Below are 19,407 nucleotides of genomic sequence, written 5' to 3' on the forward strand. Positions count from 1 at the left end.
ATCTGGGGCTCAGGTGGAACCTTTGGGGCTCAGGTGGCACATCTGGGGCACAGGTGGAACATTTGGAGCTCAGGTGGCACATCTGGGGCACAGGTGGAACATCTGGGGTTCACGTGGCACATCTGGGGCTCAGGTGGCAAATTTGGGGCTCAGGTGGCACATTTAGGGCTCAGGTGGCACATCTGGGGCTCAGGTGGAACATCTGGGGCTCAGGTGGAACATCTGGGGCTCTCCCAGGCACATCTGGGGATGTCAGGAGCACAAAGGGACCCCCCACCCCAGGGATTTAGTGAAAACCACCCCAAAACACCCCGGTGCTCTGATCCACTCTCTGCATTTCCCTGCGGACCGGAGCAGGAGGGTCTGTCCTGCCCGGCAGGGTGACAGCGCAGCCAGCCCGGCCCAGCCCCGGCTCCAGGGCAGCCGAGGCTCCTCCACAGCCGGGAAAAACATCCCAGAGCACGGGCGGAGCTGCGAGAGCGGCTGATTGAACTGCATCCTTAACGAGCCGGGCTGCGGGGGTTGTTCTGAAGAGCAGTTTAACCCGGAGGAGAAGACAAAGGCCAGGGTCGGGATTTGGGATGGAGGGGACCCAGGAGGGATCCAGGAGGGATCCAGGGGGGATCCAGGGGGAATCCAGGAGGGATCCAGGAGGGATCCAGGGGGAATCCAGGAGGGATCCAGGAGGGATCCAGGGGGGATCCAGGAGGGACCCAGGGGGGACCCAGGGGGGATCCAGGGGGAATCCAGGGGGGACCCAGGAGGGACCCAGGAGGGATCCAGGAGGCTCCTGGCACCGGGGGGGGCAGGGACAGAGGGCACCGGGGGGTCCTGAGCCCCGAGACCCTCCGGACATCACCCCAGAGCCCCCAGCCCCGCCCTGGGGGCTCAGAGCCCACCCAAACCCCTGGTGGACTGCTCCTCATCAATGGGATCTGCTCCTCATCAACGGGATCTGCTCCTCATTAACATAAACAGGATCTGATCCTCATTAACGGATCTGCTCCTGATTAACGGGATCTGCTCCTCATTAACGGGATCTGCTCCTCATTAACACAAACAGGATCTGATCCTCATTAACACAAACAGGATCTGCTCCTGATTAACGGGATCTGCTCCTCATTAACACAAACAGGATCTGATCCTCATTAACGGGGTCTGCTCCTCATTAACAGCAACGGGATCTGCTCCTCATTAACACAAACAGGATCTGCTCCTCATCAACGGGATCTGCTCCTCATTAACAGCAACGGGATCTGCTCCTCATTAACACAAACAGGATCTGCTCCTCATTAACGGGATCTGCTCCTCATTAACGGGATCTGCTCCTCATTAACGGGATCTGCTCCTCATTAACACAAACGAGGCTCACCTGTGATGAGTATCACCTTTGTGAGAACCATCCTTAATGAGGATCTCCCCAATGAGAATCACCTGAGGAGCTCTTAATGAGAATCACCTGATGAGGATCCCTTAATTAGGATCACCTGATGAGGATCCCTTAATGAGGCTCCTGGGCCACGCCCACCCAGGCTCTTTCCCTGTGTTAAACAAACCCAATATTTGCTCAATATTGATAAAATAAATAAACACCCTGGAGTGGAAAGTACATTAATGCAAGCGCTTTATGGACTTTTCTTTTTTTTTTTACAAAGCAAAATCAGTCCAGAGGAGGGTCTGGAGCCAGGCTGGGAGAGCTGGGGTGACACTGGAGAGGAGAAGGGTCCAGTGAGAGCTCAGAGCCCCTGGCAGGGCCTGGAGGGATCCAGGAGAGCTGGAGAGGGGACAAGGGATGGGGGGACAGGACACAGGAATGGATTCCCAGAGGGCAGGGATGGATGGGATATTGGAATTGGGAATTCCTGGCTGGGCTGGAATTGCCAGAGCAGCTGTGGCTGCCCCTGATCCCTGCAGTGCCCAAATCCAGGCTGGACATGGGGCTGGGACACCCTGGGCAGGGGAGGGACTGGGATGGGATTTAAGGAGTGTTTTTCAGGGGAATGGAAATGATATAAATTAGAGAGGTGAAGCAGCTCTTTAAGCAGGGAATTTGATGAATAACAGCTCCTTGGAGCGGTGGAACAGCAGGAATTCAGGGGAGAGGAAATTCTTTCCTGCGGAGGGGAGGAGCAGTGGGGGATGAAAACCAGGGAAAACACAGCCTGGAACACTCCCAGGCACGGGGGGATTTGGGGTGTCAGGAGCTGCAGCAGCGATCCCTGTGGGTCCCTCCCGTCAGGACATTCCTCCATCAGTGAGGAATCCTCACAGCCTCCTCTAGTCCCTCCCGCTGAGCCAGGCCTATCCAAGGGGGGTTTAATTAATGGCTTTGCTCCATCAGCCCCGGGAATTCCTGAGCCCTCCCCCCCAGTTTTGGGGCACACGCTGTCCCTTGAGGACGTGGGCAGCCCGTAAATACCCGTTAAATACCCAGGGAGACAGGAATGCCTGCGGGAATCCGCCCCTCTGAGCAGCACGGGAATCATCCGGGGCACGGCAGGAATGTCTGTCCCCCATTCCACCCCTCTCATCCCTCTCCTCGCCTTTAGGGTCCTTCACAAACAGCTTGTGGTGAAAGGAGTTCCAGCACAGGGATTCCAGGGATTTGGGGTATTGGGAATGCCATGCCCAGAGCTCCTCTGTGCCCTGGGGAAAGCAGATCCACGGTCCCAGCTCATCTGGGCTTTGCAGCCCAGGGATTCCTGCCCAGGGCTGAGGGACAGTGACACCCTGGGGACATCTGGGATGGCCAGGGCTGGGGGCAGGAGAGCTGAGACTTGATCCCTGTCCCTGATCCCTGATCCCAGATCCCTGATCCCTGATCCCTGATCCCTGATCCCTGATCCCTGATCTCTGATCCCTGGTCCCTGGTCCCTGATCTCTGATCCCTGATCCCTGATCCCTGATCTCTGATCCCTGATCTCTGATTCCTGATCCCAGATCCCTGATCTCTGATCTCTGATCCCTGATCCCTGATCTCTGATCCCTGGTCCCTGGTCCCTGATCTCTGATCTCTGATCCCTGATCTCTGATCTCTGATCTCTGATCCTTGATCCCAGATCTCTGATTTCTGATCCCTGATCTCTGATCTCTGATCCCTGATCTCTGATCTCTGATCCTTGATCCCTGGTCCCTGATCTCTGATCCCTGATCTCTGATCCCTGATCCTTGATCCCTGGTCCCTGATCCCAGATCCCTGATCCCTGATCCCTGATCCCTGATCCCTGACCTCTGATCTCTGATCCCTGATCCCTGATCCCTGATCCCTGGTCCCTGGTCCCAGATCTCTGATCCCTGATCCCTGATCTCTGATCCCTGATCCCTGATCCCTGATCTCTGATCCCAGATCTCTGATCCCTGATCCCTGGTCCCTGATCTCTGATCCCTGATCTCTGATCTCTGATCTCTGATCCCTGATCTCTGATCCCTGATCCCAGATCTCTGATCCCTGATCCCTGATCCCAGATCTCTGATCCCTGATCCCTGATCTCTGATCCCTGGTCTCTGATCCCTGATCTCTGATCCCTGATCCCTGATCCCTGATCCCAGATCTCTGATCTCTGATCCCTGGTCCCTGATCTCTGATCCCTGATCCCTGGTCCCTGGTCCCACACTCCAGGGGTTCCAGCTGCAGAGCAGCACCAAGACCCTAAAGCCCCTGAGTCCCTCTGGGGACCCTCAGGAGAGCAGGGACACAATGGGACAGGTTTGGGGACAAATGGGGCAGGTTTGGGGACACACAGGACAGGTTTGGGGACAAATGGGACAGATTTGGGACATGTGGGACAGGTTTGGGGACACATGGGGCAGGTTTGGAGACACATGGGACAGGTTTGGGACACATGGGACAGGTTTGGGGACACATGGGACAGGTTTGGGGACACATGGGGCAGGTTTGTGACACATGGGACAGGTTTGGACACATGGGACAGGTTTGGACACATGGGGCAGGTTTGTGACACATGGGACAGGTTTGGGGACACATGGGGCAGGTTTGGGGACACATAGGACAGGTTTGGACACATGGGACAGGTTTGGGACACATGGGACAGGTTTGGGGACACATGGGACAGGTTTGGGGACACGTGGGACAGGTTTGGACACATGGGGCAGGTTTGGGACACATGGGGCAGGTTTGGGACCCAGGTTTGGGGCCACCTTCCACAACCCGGGGTGCCCCAATTACATTTGTATGAATCACCCTGGAGGTTTTTGACAGAGAGAAGATGCAGAAAAGCCAAGTTAAATCATTCTCCTGTCACAAATGTGCCCAGGGGAGCAGGAACATCCTGTCTGCACGATTATGAGATAATAATGGCATTAAACAGGACATAATTATGGCCTTGTTAGTTATGTACACATTCATTTGGGGGATTAAATGTCTCTCTTCAGACCACAGACTCGACCTGGCCTGAGAATCCCACTGAAATTTAAAAAGTTTTCCATTCAAGTAATGTTTAAGAGTTGATAAAATCCGCTGGTAACCAAACAAACACAATTCCTGCCGGGTCTCAGTGCAGGGCTGTGGCACTGGGCACGGCTGGGACAGGGTGACACTTTCCTCCAGGTGACACAGAGCCAGGGGTGGTTTGGTGGAAGGGACCCCTCAAAGGTCCCCGTGCACGTCCCTGCAGTCACCCCCTGCACTGGCATCTCTCAGATCTTATTTATGTCCTGCTCTGGCTGTTTTTAATAGAGAGGAAAACTTCCCTCCCTTCCTCCTCATTTATTACAGGCATTAAGTTAAACATGGTTTCCTCTTAAACTCGATTTAATCCAATTAATATTAATATTGCCCTGAGCCAGGCTGATCTCATTAGTGTCGATATTTAATATATTTCTGTGACTTGTGCTGAAAATGAGCTTCTTGCTTTTCTTCTGGAAAGAAGGAGCAGAGTTTGCTCCCAGTTCGGGACGGGATGGGGCAGGAAGGGCTGGATCCAGCGGGGACCGGCTGGAAAATTCTGGGAAAGCTCTTGGGAAGCAGCCTGGGGTCAGCCAGGGAGGGAATTAGGAGGATGAAGCTCATGGGGCAGTGCCAGAACCCCATCCCCCGGCGGGAGGGGACACCGGTGCGGGGAGGATGGTTCATTAACGGGGGATCGTTCATTAACGGGGGATGGTTCATTAATGGGGGATCGTTCATTAATGGGGGATCGTTCATTAATGGGGGTTCGTTCATTAATGAGGGGATCGTTCATTAATGGCGGGATCGTTCATTAATGGGGGGATGGTTCATTAACGGGGGGATGGTTCATTAACGGGGGATCGTTCATTAACGGGGGATCGTTCATTAATGGGGGATCGTTCATTAACGGGGGATGGTTCATTAATGGGGGATCGTTCATTAATGGGGGATCGTTCATTAATGGCGGGATCGTTCATTAATGGGGGGATGGTTCATTAACGGGGGGATCGTTCATTAACGGGGGGATGGTTCATTAACGGGGGGATGGTTCATTAACGGGGGGATGGTTCATTAACGGGGGATGGTTCATTAATGGGGGATCGTTCATTAACGGGGGGATCGTTCATTAACGGGGTATGGCTCATTAACACGCCAAAAGTCAGGAATTCAGTTTTGCTCAGTGGTCTCGAAGCTGCAGGGACCCGAGCTCTGTGCTCAGCGAGAATTCAACCCAGAAAATCCAAGATTCCTAAATCCAGGATTCCTAAATCCAGCATTCCTAAATCCAGGATTCCAAAATCCACCATTCCTAAATCCAGCATTCCTAAATCCAGGATTCCTAAATCCAGCATTCCTAAATCCACCATTCCTAAATCCAGGATTCCTAAATCCATGATTCCAAAATCCAACATTCCTAAATCCAGCATTCCTGCAGGCTGCTGTGCCAGAGCACGAGGCTGGGGCTGTAAAATGAGTTTCATTCCTGGTTGATGCCATCTCCTCTCCTCTCCCTCTCCCTCTCCCTCTCCCTCTCCCTCTCCCTCTCCCTCTCCCTCTCCCTCTCCCTCTCCTCTCCCCTCCCAGGGGATGAATCCCAGCGAGCTCCCCGAGCCCAGCCCAGCCCAGCAGGAGGAATCACTCCCGGGACGAGACAAGGAGCAGCTGCCGAGGTCAGGGCAGGTTTTGGAGCAGAACCAGCCCAGATTCTGGTTGTTGCAATAGCAGCAAGAGAAACAAGATCCCTGTTATTCCGAGCAAAACTCCCTTTTTGTTTTGGATGCAGCAGCAAATAACCGGGACCCACAGAACGGCACAAAACCATAGAATGGGTTGGGAAGAACAAAATTATCTCTAAGGTCCTTTCCTATCCAAACCATTCCATAATTTACAAATAATCTCCTTTCCTGTGCAGAGCCCGTGGAGATGATGCAATGAAAACTGCCCAGGGCTCAGTGTGAGACGTGTTCATCCTCCTCCTCCTCCTCCTCCTCCCAAACCACAAAATGAATCTTTCCTTGCCGTGACCTCCTGGTTTTGGGCCAGGCTGTTTTTGTTCACCTCCCTGCCCTCCCACCGCATCCTGGCTGGTGCCCAGAACGGCTCTGCTGTAACAGAACAGCTCCAGCCCTGCCCCATCTCTGCAAAGCCATTTTTAGGTAATTAATTATTGCTGTGCCTCACCCCCAGAGCAGCCACCGGCGGGGCAATAATCAGGGTTTGTGGCTTTTCATAAAACGGTCTGGGTTGGATTGGGAGTGACCTCAAACCCACCCAGGGCCACCCCTGCCATGGCAGGGACACCTCCCCTGTCCCAGGGTGTCCCAGCCCGGCCTTGGGCACTGCCCGGATCCAGGGGCAGCCACAGCCCTGCCCACCCTCCCAGGGAACAATTCCTGCCCAAATCCCATCTGTCCATCCCGAATGGATCCCTGCCCCAATCCTGAGATCCCCCCAGGATCTTGTGGAGCTTTTCCAGCTCCCTGCGGAGCTAAAACAGAGCTGGCAGCGGTGGGATTCGAACCCACGCCCCCGAAGGGACTGGAGCCTTAATCCAGCGCCTTAGACCGCTCGGCCACACTACCCTGGAGTGGGAAACCCTGGGAATGGGATCAGAGCGGGATCTGTGACCGGGCACGGCTCGGGGATCCCCGGGAATGGGATCAGAACCGGGATCTGTGACCGGGCACGGCCCGGGGATCCCCGGGAATGGGATCAGAACCGGGATCTGTGACCGGGCACGGCTCGGGGATCCCTGGGAATGGGATCAGAACCGGGATCTGTGACCGGGCACGGCTCGGGGATCCCCGGGAATGGGATCAGAGCGGGATCTGTGACCGGGCACGGCTCGGGGATCCCTGGGAATGGGATCAGAGCGGGATCTGTGACCGGGCACGGCTCGGGGATCCCCGGGAATGGGATCAGAACCGGGATCTGTGACCGGGCACGGCTCGGGGATCCCCGGGAATGGGATCAGAACCGGGATCTGTGACCGGGCACGGCTCGGGGATCCCCGGGAATGGGATCAGAACCGGGATCTGTGACCGGGCACGGCTCGGGGATCCCCGGGAATGGGATCAGAGCGGGATCTGTGACCGGGCACGGCTCGGGGATCCCCGGGAATGGGATCAGAACCGGGATCTGTGACCGGGCACGGCTCGGGGATCCCCGGGAATGGGATCAGAACCGGGATCTGTGACCGGGCACAGCCCGGGGATCCCCGGGAATGGGATCAGAGCGGGATCTGTGACCGGGCACGGCTCGGGGATCCCCGGGAATGGGATCAGAGCGGGATCTGTGACCGGGCACGGCCCGGGGATCCCCGGGAATGGGATCAGAGCGGGATCTGTGACCGGGCACAGCTCGGGGATCCCCGGGAATGGGATCAGAGCGGGATCTGTGACCGGGCACGGCTCGGGGATCCCCGGGAATGGGATCAGAACCGGGATCTGTGACCGGGCACGGCTCGGGGATCCCCGGGAATGGGATCAGAACCGGGATCTGTGACCGGGCACGGCTCGGGGATCCCCGGGAATGGGATCCCAGCGGGATCTGTGACCGGGCACGGCTCGGGGATCCCCGGGAATGGGATCAGAACCGGGATCTGTGACCGGGCACAGCCCGGGGATCCCCGGGAATGGGATCAGAGCGGGATCTGTGACCGGGCACGGCTCGGGGATCCCCGGGAATGGGATCAGAGCGGGATCTGTGACCGGGCACGGCTCGGGGATCCCCGGGAATGGGATCAGAGCGGGATCTGTGACCGGGCACAGCTCGGGGATCCCCGGGAATGGGATCAGAGCGGGATCTGTGACCGGGCACGGCTCGGGGATCCCCGGGAATGGGATCAGAGCGGGATCTGTGACCGGGCACAGCCCGGGGATCCCCGGGAATGGGATCAGAGCGGGATCTGTGACCGGGCACGGCTCGGGGATCCCCGGGAATGGGATCAGAACCGGGATCTGTGACCGGGCACGGCCCGGGGATCCCCGGGAATGGGATCAGAACCGGGATCTGTGACCGGGCACGGCTCGGGGATCCCCGGGAATGGGATCAGAACCGGGATCTGTGACCGGGCACGGCCCGGGGATCCCCGGGAATGGGATCAGAACCGGGATCTGTGACCGGGCACAGCTCAGGGATCCCCGGGAATGGGATCAGAACCGGGATCTGTGACCGGGCACGGCTCGGGGATCCCCGGGAATGGGATCAGAGCGGGATCTGTGACCGGGCACGGCTCGGGGATCCCCGGGAATGGGATCAGAGCGGGATCTGTGACCGGGCACGGCTCGGGGATCCCCGGGAATGGGATCAGAACCGGGATCTGTGACCGGGCACAGCCCGGGGATCCCCGGGAATGGGATCAGAACCGGGATCTGTGACCGGGCACGGCTCGGGGATCCCCGGGAATGGGATCAGAGCGGGATCTGTGACCGGGCACGGCTCGGGGATCCCCGGGAATGGGATCAGAGCGGGATCTGTGACCGGGCACGGCTCGGGGATCCCCGGGAATGGGATCAGAGCGGGATCTGTGACCGGGCACAGCTCAGGGATCCCCGGGAATGGGATCAGAACCGGGATCTGTGACCGGGCACGGCTCGGGGATCCCCGGGAATGGGATCCCAGCGGGATCTGTGACCGGGCACGGCTCGGGGATCCCCGGGAATGGGATCAGAACCGGGATCTGTGACCGGGCACAGCCCGGGGATCCCCGGGAATGGGATCAGAACCGGGATCTGTGACCGGGCACGGCCCGGGGATCCCCAGGAATGGGATCAGAACCGGGATCTGTGACCGGGCACGGCTCGGGGATCCCCGGGAATGGGATCAGAACCGGGATCTGTGACCGGGCACGGCCCGGGGATCCCCGGGAATGGGATCAGAGCGGGATCTGTGACCGGGCACGGCTCGGGGATCCCCGGGAATGGGATCCCAGCGGGATCTGTGACCGGGCACGGCTCGGGGATCCCCGGGAATGGGATCAGAGCGGGATCTGTGACCGGGCACGGCTCGGGGATCCCCGGGAATGGGATCAGAACCGGGATCTGTGACCGGGCACAGCCCGGGGATCCCCGGGAATGGGATCAGAGCGGGATCTGTGACCGGGCACGGCTCGGGGATCCCCGGGAATGGGATCAGAACCGGGATCTGTGACCGGGCACGGCCCGGGGATCCCCGGGAATGGGATCCCAGCGGGATCTGTGACCGGGCACGGCTCGGGGATCCCCGGGAATGGGATCAGAACCGGGATCTGTGACCGGGCACGGCCCGGGGATCCCCGGGAATGGGATCAGAGCGGGATCTGTGACCGGGCACAGCTCGGGGATCCCCGGGAATGGGATCAGAACCGGGATCTGTGACCGGGCACGGCTCGGGGATCCCCGGGAATGGGATCAGAACCGGGATCTGTGACCGGGCACGGCCCGGGGATCCCCGGGAATGGGATCCCAGCGGGATCTGTGACCGGGCACGGCTCGGGGATCCCCGGGAATGGGATCAGAGCGGGATCTGTGACCGGGCACGGCTCGGGGATCCCCGGGAATGGGATCAGAACCGGGATCTGTGACCGGGCACGGCTCGGGGATCCCCGGGAATGGGATCAGAACCGGGATCTGTGACCGGGCACGGCTCGGGGATCCCCGGGAATGGGATCAGAGCGGGATCTGTGACCGGGCACAGCCCGGGGATCCCCGGGAATGGGATCAGAGCGGGATCTGTGACCGGGCACGGCTCGGGGATCCCCGGGAATGGGATCAGAACCGGGATCTGTGACCGGGCACGGCTCGGGGATCCCCGGGAATGGGATCCCAGCGGGATCTGTGACCGGGCACGGCTCGGGGATCCCCGGGAATGGGATCAGAACCGGGATCTGTGACCGGGCACAGCCCGGGGATCCCCGGGAATGGGATCAGAGCGGGATCTGTGACCGGGCACAGCTCGGGGATCCCCGGGAATGGGATCAGAGCGGGATCTGTGACCGGGCACGGCTCGGGGATCCCCGGGAATGGGATCAGAGCGGGATCTGTGACCGGGCACAGCTCGGGGATCCCCGGGAATGGGATCAGAGCGGGATCTGTGACCGGGCACGGCTCGGGGATCCCCGGGAATGGGATCAGAGCGGGATCTGTGACCGGGCACAGCCCGGGGATCCCCGGGAATGGGATCAGAGCGGGATCTGTGACCGGGCACGGCTCGGGGATCCCCGGGAATGGGATCAGAACCGGGATCTGTGACCGGGCACGGCCCGGGGATCCCCGGGAATGGGATCAGAACCGGGATCTGTGACCGGGCACGGCTCGGGGATCCCTGGGAATGGGATCAGAGCGGGATCTGTGACCGGGCACGGCCCGGGGATCCCCGGGAATGGGATCAGAACCGGGATCTGTGACCGGGCACAGCCCGGGGATCCCCGGGAATGGGATCAGAGCGGGATCTGTGACCGGGCACAGCTCGGGGATCCCCGGGAATGGGATCAGAGCGGGATCTGTGACCGGGCACGGCTCGGGGATCCCCGGGAATGGGATCAGAGCGGGATCTGTGACCGGGCACAGCTCAGGGATCCCCGGGAATGGGATCAGAACCGGGATCTGTGACCGGGCACGGCTCGGGGATCCCCGGGAATGGGATCAGAGCGGGATCTGTGACCGGGCACGGCTCGGGGATCCCCGGGAATGGGATCAGAACCGGGATCTGTGACCGGGCACAGCCCGGGGATCCCCGGGAATGGGATCAGAACCGGGATCTGTGACCGGGCACGGCTCGGGGATCCCCGGGAATGGGATCAGAGCGGGATCTGTGACCGGGCACAGCTCGGGGATCCCCGGGAATGGGATCAGAGCGGGATCTGTGACCGGGCACGGCTCGGGGATCCCCGGGAATGGGATCAGAGCGGGATCTGTGACCGGGCACAGCTCAGGGATCCCCGGGAATGGGATCAGAACCGGGATCTGTGACCGGGCACGGCTCGGGGATCCCCGGGAATGGGATCAGAGCGGGATCTGTGACCGGGCACGGCTCGGGGATCCCCGGGAATGGGATCAGAACCGGGATCTGTGACCGGGCACAGCCCGGGGATCCCCGGGAATGGGATCAGAACCGGGATCTGTGACCGGGCACGGCCCGGGGATTCCCGGGAATGGGATCAGAACCGGGATCTGTGACCGGGCACGGCTCGGGGATCCCCGGGAATGGGATCAGAACCGGGATCTGTGACCGGGCACGGCCCGGGGATCCCCGGGAATGGGATCAGAGCGGGATCTGTGACCGGGCACGGCTCGGGGATCCCCGGGAATGGGATCCCAGCGGGATCTGTGACCGGGCACGGCTCGGGGATCCCTGGGAATGGGATCAGAACCGGGATCTGTGACCGGGCACAGCCCGGGGATCCCCGGGAATGGGATCAGAGCGGGATCTGTGACCGGGCACGGCTCGGGGATCCCCGGGAATGGGATCAGAACCGGGATCTGTGACCGGGCACGGCCCGGGGATCCCCGGGAATGGGATCAGAACCGGGATCTGTGACCGGGCACGGCTCGGGGATCCCCGGGAATGGGATCCCAGCGGGATCTGTGACCGGGCACGGCTCGGGGATCCCCGGGAATGGGATCAGAACCGGGATCTGTGACCGGGCACGGCCCGGGGATCCCCGGGAATGGGATCAGAGCGGGATCTGTGACCGGGCACAGCTCGGGGATCCCCGGGAATGGGATCAGAACCGGGATCTGTGACCGGGCACGGCTCGGGGATCCCCGGGAATGGGATCAGAACCGGGATCTGTGACCGGGCACGGCCCGGGGATCCCCGGGAATGGGATCCCAGCGGGATCTGTGACCGGGCACGGCTCGGGGATCCCCGGGAATGGGATCAGAGCGGGATCTGTGACCGGGCACGGCTCGGGGATCCCCGGGAATGGGATCAGAACCGGGATCTGTGACCGGGCACGGCTCGGGGATCCCCGGGAATGGGATCAGAACCGGGATCTGTGACCGGGCACGGCCCGGGGATCCCCGGGAATGGGATCAGAACCGGGATCTGTGACCGGGCACGGCTCGGGGATCCCCGGGAATGGGATCAGAGCGGGATCTGTGACCGGGCACGGCTCGGGGATCCCCGGGAATGGGATCAGAACCGGGATCTGTGACCGGGCACGGCTCGGGGATCCCCGGGAATGGGATCAGAACCAGGATCTGTGACCGGGCACGGCTCGGGGATCCCCGGGAATGGGATCCCAGCGGGATCAGTGACCGGGCACAGCTCGGGGATCCCCGGGAATGGGATCAGAGCGGGATCTGTGACCGGGCACGGCTCGGGGATCCCCGGGAATGGGATCCCAGCGGGATCTGTGACCGGGCACGGCTCGGGGATCCCCGGGAATGGGATCAGAACCGGGATCTGTGACCGGGCACAGCCCGGGGATCCCCGGGAATGGGATCAGAGCGGGATCTGTGACCGGGCACAGCTCGGGGATCCCCGGGAATGGGATCAGAGCGGGATCTGTGACCGGGCACAGCTCGGGGATCCCCGGGAATGGGATCAGAGCGGGATCTGTGACCGGGCACAGCTCGGGGATCCCCGGGAATGGGATCAGAGCGGGATCTGTGACCGGGCACAGCCCGGGGATCCCCGGGAATGGGATCAGAGCGGGATCTGTGACCGGGCACGGCTCGGGGATCCCCGGGAATGGGATCAGAACCGGGATCTGTGACCGGGCACGGCCCGGGGATCCCCGGGAATGGGATCAGAACCGGGATCTGTGACCGGGCACGGCTCGGGGATCCCTGGGAATGGGATCAGAACCGGGATCTGTGACCGGGCACGGCTCGGGGATCCCCGGGAATGGGATCAGAGCGGGATCTGTGACCGGGCACAGCTCGGGGATCCCCGGGAATGGGATCAGAGCGGGATCTGTGACCGGGCACGGCTCGGGGATCCCCGGGAATGGGATCAGAGCGGGATCTGTGACCGGGCACGGCTCGGGGATCCCCGGGAATGGGATCAGAGCGGGATCTGTGACCGGGCACGGCTCGGGGATCCCCGGGAATGGGATCAGAACCGGGATCTGTGACCGGGCACGGCCCGGGGATCCCCGGGAATGGGATCAGAACCGGGATCTGTGACCGGGCATGGCTCGGGGATCCCCGGGAATGGGATCAGAACCGGGATCTGTGACCGGGCACGGCCCGGGGATCCCCGGGAATGGGATCAGAACCGGGATCTGTGACCGGGCACGGCTCGGGGATCCCCGGGAATGGGATCAGAACCGGGATCTGTGACCAGGCACAGCCCGGGGATCCCCGGGAATGGGATCAGAACCGGGATCTGTGACCGGGCACGGCTCGGGGATCCCCGGGAATGGGATCAGAACCAGGATCTGTGACCGGGCACGGCTCGGGGATCCCCGGGAATGGGATCAGAACCGGGATCTGTGACCGGGCACAGCCCGGGGATCCCCGGGAATGGGATCAGAGCGGGATCTGTGACCGGGCACGGCTCGGGGATCCCCGGGAATGGGATCAGAACCGGGATCTGTGACCGGGCACGGCCCGGGGATCCCCGGGAATGGGATCAGAACCGGGATCTGTGACCGGGCACGGCTCGGGGATCCCCGGGAATGGGATCCCAGCGGGATCTGTGACCGGGCACGGCTCGGGGATCCCCGGGAATGGGATCAGAGCGGGATCTGTGACCGGGCACGGCCCGGGGATCCCCGGGAATGGGATCCCAGCGGGATCTGTGACCGGGCACGGCTCGGGGATCCCCGGGAATGGGATCAGAGCGGGATCTGTGACCGGGCACGGCTCGGGGATCCCCGGGAATGGGATCCCAGCGGGATCTGTGACCGGGCACGGCTCGGGGATCCCCGGGAATGGGATCAGAACCGGGATCTGTGACCGGGCACGGCTCGGGGATCCCGGGAATGGGATCAGAACCGGGATCTGTGACCGGGCACGGCTCGGGGATCCCCGGGAATGGGATCAGAACCGGGATCTGTGACCGGGCACGGCTCGGGGATCCCCGGGAATGGGATCAGAACCGGGATCTGTGACCGGGCACGGCCCGGGGATCCCCGGGAATGGGATCCCAGCGGGATCTGTGACCGGGCACGGCTCGGGGATCCCCGGGAATGGGATCAGAACCGGGATCTGTGACCGGGCACAGCTCGGGGATCCCCGGGAATGGGATCAGAGCGGGATCTGTGACCGGGCACGGCCCCTTTCCCACCCGGCCCCTTCTGCTGCTCCGATCTCCGGATCCTCCTGCGGCCCCCAGAGCTCCCGGCGGGACGGAGCCCCGGCTGTGCACCCAAACCCGCCCGTCCAGCGCGGGGTTTCTGCTCTGCCACCTCCTCCCCTTCCCTTCCCTTCCCTTCCCTTCCCTTCCCTTCCCTTCCCTTCCCTTCCCTTCCCTTCCCTTCCCTTCCCTTCCCTTCCCTTCCCTTCCCTTCCCTTCCCTTCCCTTCCCTTCCCTTCCCTTCCCTTCCCTTCCCTTCCCTTCCCTTCCCTTCCCTTCCCTTCCCTTCCCTTCCCTTCCCTTCCATTGGCAGCCTGGCTTAATTAAATGAGTTAAATTAATTAACTCCACCAGCTCCACCAGAGCCTTCCATACCTCCGCATTCACCTTTCTCCTCTTTTCTCTGCAGCTGAGGACAGCCCCTAAATCCTGCTGGGAATGAGACCCCAAATCCCATGAAAACCTCTAAAATCCTGCTGGGAATCAGACCCCAAATCCATGACAACCCCTAAATCCTGCTGGGAATCAGACCCCAAATCCCATGACAGCCCCTAAATCCTGCTGGAAATGAAACCCCAAATCCCATGACAGTCCCTAAATCCTGCTGGGAATGAAACCTCAAATCCCATGAAAGCCCCTAAATCCTGCTGGGAATCAGACCCCAAATCCTCCATCCTGCTGGGAATCAGACCCTAAATCGATGACAGCCCCTGAATCCTGCTGGGAATCAGACCCCAAATCCTGCCGGGAATCAGACCCCAGGCCCTCCATCCTGCTGGGAATCAGACCCCAACCCCGATCTGCATTTCGGGTTTGTGCCTTTCCCCGTGTCCCGGTGACCCCGCGGGAGGAGGGGCTGAGGTGACAGTGGCAGTGACAGTGACAGTGACAGTGACAGTGACAGTGGCAGTGACAGTGGCAGTGACAGTGACAGACAGTGACAGTGACAGTGGCAGTCAGTGACAGTGGCAGTGACATGACAGTGACAGTGACAGTGGCAGTGACAGTGACAGTGACAGTGGCAGGCAGTGACAGAGGCAGTGACAGTGACAGTGACAGTGACAGTGGCAGTGGCAGTGACAGTGACAGTGGAAGTGACAGTGACAGTTGCAGTGACAGTGACAGTTGCAGTGACAGAGGCAGTGACAGTGGCAGTGACAGTGACAGTGGCAGTGGCAGTGGCAGTGGCAGTGACAGTGACAGTGACAGTGACAGTGACAGTGGCAGGCAGTGACAGAGGCAGTGACAGTGACAGTGACAGTGGCAGTGGCAGTGACAGTGACAGTGACAGTGGCTGTGACAGTGACAGTGGCAGTGACAGTGACAGTTCCAGTGACAGTTACAGTGGCAGTGGCAGTGACAGTGACAATGACAGTGACAGGCAGTGGCTGTGTGCTCCTCAGAGCTCCCGGGCCGCGCTGTGGGATCAGGGCAGGTGCCAAACCCGCAGGAAGCTCCTGCCGAGCTGGGCGCCAGCCCCAGGGAAGTTGTGCGGTTCCATAAATATTTTTCTTCCCCGGTTAAACACGGGCGCTCTCTCCTTCCTCAGCAGGGCCATAAAAGCCGTTTCAGTAAACAGATCAAAGGGATCCTGGCTCCTCTTCCAGCCGCTCATTCACCGCAGCAGCTCCTGCCTGGAGAGACCCCCCAGCTCCCTCTGCAAACCCAGCGCCTTCTCCAGCTCCTCCCACTCCAGACAAGCCCCGATTTTTATCAAAATCCACTGATAAAAAGGAGATCTCTGGGATTCCTTGGGTTTTTCAATCCATGTCGCTCCAACCCTTGGAGTCCCTAGACCCAAATCCTGGGATTTGTCAGGGATCCCGTGCAGAGGTGATGGAATTCCAGATGTGAAGTGGTTATTGAGGATAATAATCGGATTTTCATTAAAGGGAAAACTCATGAACTGCTGCAGGTTTCTGAAAGTCCATTTATTTCCAGCCAGAAGCTGCCAAATCATTCCCAAATAAATCCCAGCCCCGTGGAAGTTTTACAGCTCCATTTGGGATCCTGTGGATTTGGGGACCCTGATGTGCCCCAGGGGAGCTGGGAAAATGCAGGATTTGAGGAATTTTTCACCTCATTGTGTGGCAGGGGCTGGGAAGCTTTCCCAGCAAACATCCTGTAGGGCCAGGGAGGTTTGGAATTAAACCTCAAACCACTTTAATAAACCCAATGGGATTATTTCAATTAAAAAGAAATTATTACAACAGCCCTTATTTTCTTATTAGGGCACTTAAGCTGCCCCTATTAAAAGATTAGAATACATTGAGCCTTTGTAGGGCTCTCAAAAACACTGGAATATCCCTGGTTAAAATTATTGCTGTTTAAATACTTCTGCCTAAAAATTACATTAATAAAATTAATAAAATCTCTGTCCCAGTCTGGGACAGCAGCTTTGAGAAGTCCTGAGACCTCCCCAGGGACCACCCATGGCCACAGAAAGCCCACCTGGGCTTGTGGAAAATGTTTTTATTGCCCTGAAACAGAAGAAAAATCCCTTCAGTATTCCCGGATCTGCTGGTTCTTGTGCTCTCCAGCCCAGCCCAGAGCCAGGAGCTGCCAGGAGCAAATAATTCCCATTTCCATAGATCAGGAGATGAATCACTCCTGGTATTTTTAGCAGGTCATTAAGGGCTGGCAGGGATATTTGCAAACTGACTTGTGAGGGTTTGGAGTGGTGTGAGCACAACCTCAGAGAGAAAACATCAACTGGGAGTCAGACAGAGGGAATGGGAGTGCTGGGAATTGCATCTGCAGGTCTGAAAGTGCCAGGGAGGGAGGGAGGGAGGGAGGGGGATAAATGGGGCTTGTGGGGCCTGGGCCTCCCTCCATGGAGAAGTGGGAGCAGAAATGATGGTGAGCATTGGTCCCCAGCCCAGGGATTTTTATGTGCACGCCCTGGGAGGGATGCTGCAGGCACTGGGAACTGCTGGCTGCTGTGGGGTTGGATGGAAAGGGAATTGTCCTGCTGCTTTGTGGGCAGGGAAGGTCCTTGGGAGCTCAGAGGAGCTTCAGGGCACCTCAGAGGAGTCATGGAATGTTGGGTGTCCCAGCCCAGTGTCCAGCAGGGACAGGGGGAGGTGGCCCTGCCATGGGGGTGGCTCTGGGTGGGATTTGAGGTCCCTTGTACTGCTGTCCCCTCAGGGAAGGGGAAGGACAAGGGGAGCTCTCCCCCAGCACAGAGCTGCCAGCAGGGGAACACACCCTGAGCACAAGGACAGCACAGCACATCCCAAAAACAACCCCAGAAGGGCCAGGCCCAGGAGGACAGAGCTGGGGAGGGGCAGGAGCAGCTCCAGGTGCCAGCCTGGGGCACCTCCCTCTCCAGACAAGCGCTTGTTGTGCCACCCCAAGTGGCTGCACACAGAAATGCTGAACACAAACTTGCCATTTCCTCACCCAAGATGCAGAATTGAGTGGAGAGCTGCCTGCTGGGATGGAATCCCTCCCTAGGAGCAGCCCATGGTTTGCCAGGGAGCCTGGGAACAGAGCACACAGCTCATGGCTGGGATGGCTCCGATCCTGCTCTTCCCTGGCGGTCCAGGCTGGAGAATTCCTTTTACGTTCATCTGTCCTCATGGCAGCCTGAGAGGAGGAGAGATAAATGATCACAAATGATTAACATCATCTAAATATAATCCCTTCATTCTCAGAGCCTTTGTGACATGCTCTCTTGGGAAATATTCCCAGCTGAAATGGAATTTTGCTCCCTTCCTCACACATCTCCGGTTGCTCTTGTGAAACACACATTAAAAGTCAGCAGCAACAATGTCAGCAATGTCCTGGGGAGAGCCCAACAGGCAGCTTGGAAATGCAGGAGACAGGGAAACACTGGGAAAAACACACCCTGAGGGTTAAACCCTGCTGCTGCCCTGGATAAAGAACCCTCAGGGGGGATGTGTGTGAAAAACAGGGTTTGGGAACAGAAGGAAAATGAATTTTCAGGGGTGTTTAAAGAGTTACAAATGATGGAGGGAAACTTGGGACCTTCCCCTTCCTGCCCTGCTCCAACAGCCAGGACACAGCTGGTGGGACACAGGGTGGGATTGTTGGGGTTCTGTGCAGGGCCAGCAGCTGCTCTGGGGATCCCTGGGGGTCCCTGGACATTCCAGGGTTCTGCCAGGCTGCCAGGGGGGAGCCACGGCTCCAACTCCAATTCCCAAACATCCTTTAGCAAGAAGGAAAGAATCAATACTTTCCTAGTGATTAGATGATAAAAGGGACATGCTAAAAGGGAGAATAAAAACTGCCTTTCAGTCAGCTACTGCACACAGCAGCAGATAAACTAATTCCAGAGCACTCAAGCACTCACAGGGCTCAGGCTCATTCCAGTGACCCAGGGGGATGCTGGAGCTGAGCAGGCACTGAAGGGCAGCTGCACTTTGTGCCTTGGGGCTCACTCAGCCCATAAAGCTGTGGGGTGGCAGCTGTGGGTCCCAGCCCAGCAGCACCCCCACATGCCCATGGCCAGTGGCACACTGGGGGCAGTGCCACACTCCCAGAGTGGCCCTGGAGGGGAACTGGGGCCTGGCACTGCTGGCTGCTGAGCTCCTCTCCTGGGCACACGGGGCAGTGACAGAACTTGCCTGTCAATGAAAGAGTTTCTGGGAACTCCTCTGGCTAATGGGGCTCAGTCTGGGCTGGGGAACACCAACCCCTCATCAAAGCCAGTGAGAAATGGCAGAGGAAGCTCCAGTGCAGGCAAGGGGAGGCTGGCAGGGAGCAGCTGAGCCCAGCAGCAGCACTGGGCTGGGAGCCAGGCCCTGCCT

The 19,407-nt window shown here is 59.7% G+C and overlaps 1 non-coding gene across 1 annotated transcript; it reads right to left on the bottom strand.

Annotated features, from left to right (window-relative positions):
• Positions 1–6,908: 6,908 nt before the first annotated feature.
• On the bottom strand, positions 6,909–6,990 carry TRNAL-AAG (transfer RNA leucine (anticodon AAG)). Its single transcript has one exon. It is a non-coding gene; the product is annotated as a tRNA-Leu (tRNA).
• Positions 6,991–19,407: the final 12,417 nt, after the last annotated feature.

The sequence above is a fragment of the Oenanthe melanoleuca genome, chromosome 8 (assembly GCF_029582105.1).
Source record: "Oenanthe melanoleuca isolate GR-GAL-2019-014 chromosome 8, OMel1.0, whole genome shotgun sequence".
Lineage (NCBI taxonomy): Eukaryota > Metazoa > Chordata > Aves > Passeriformes > Muscicapidae > Oenanthe > Oenanthe melanoleuca.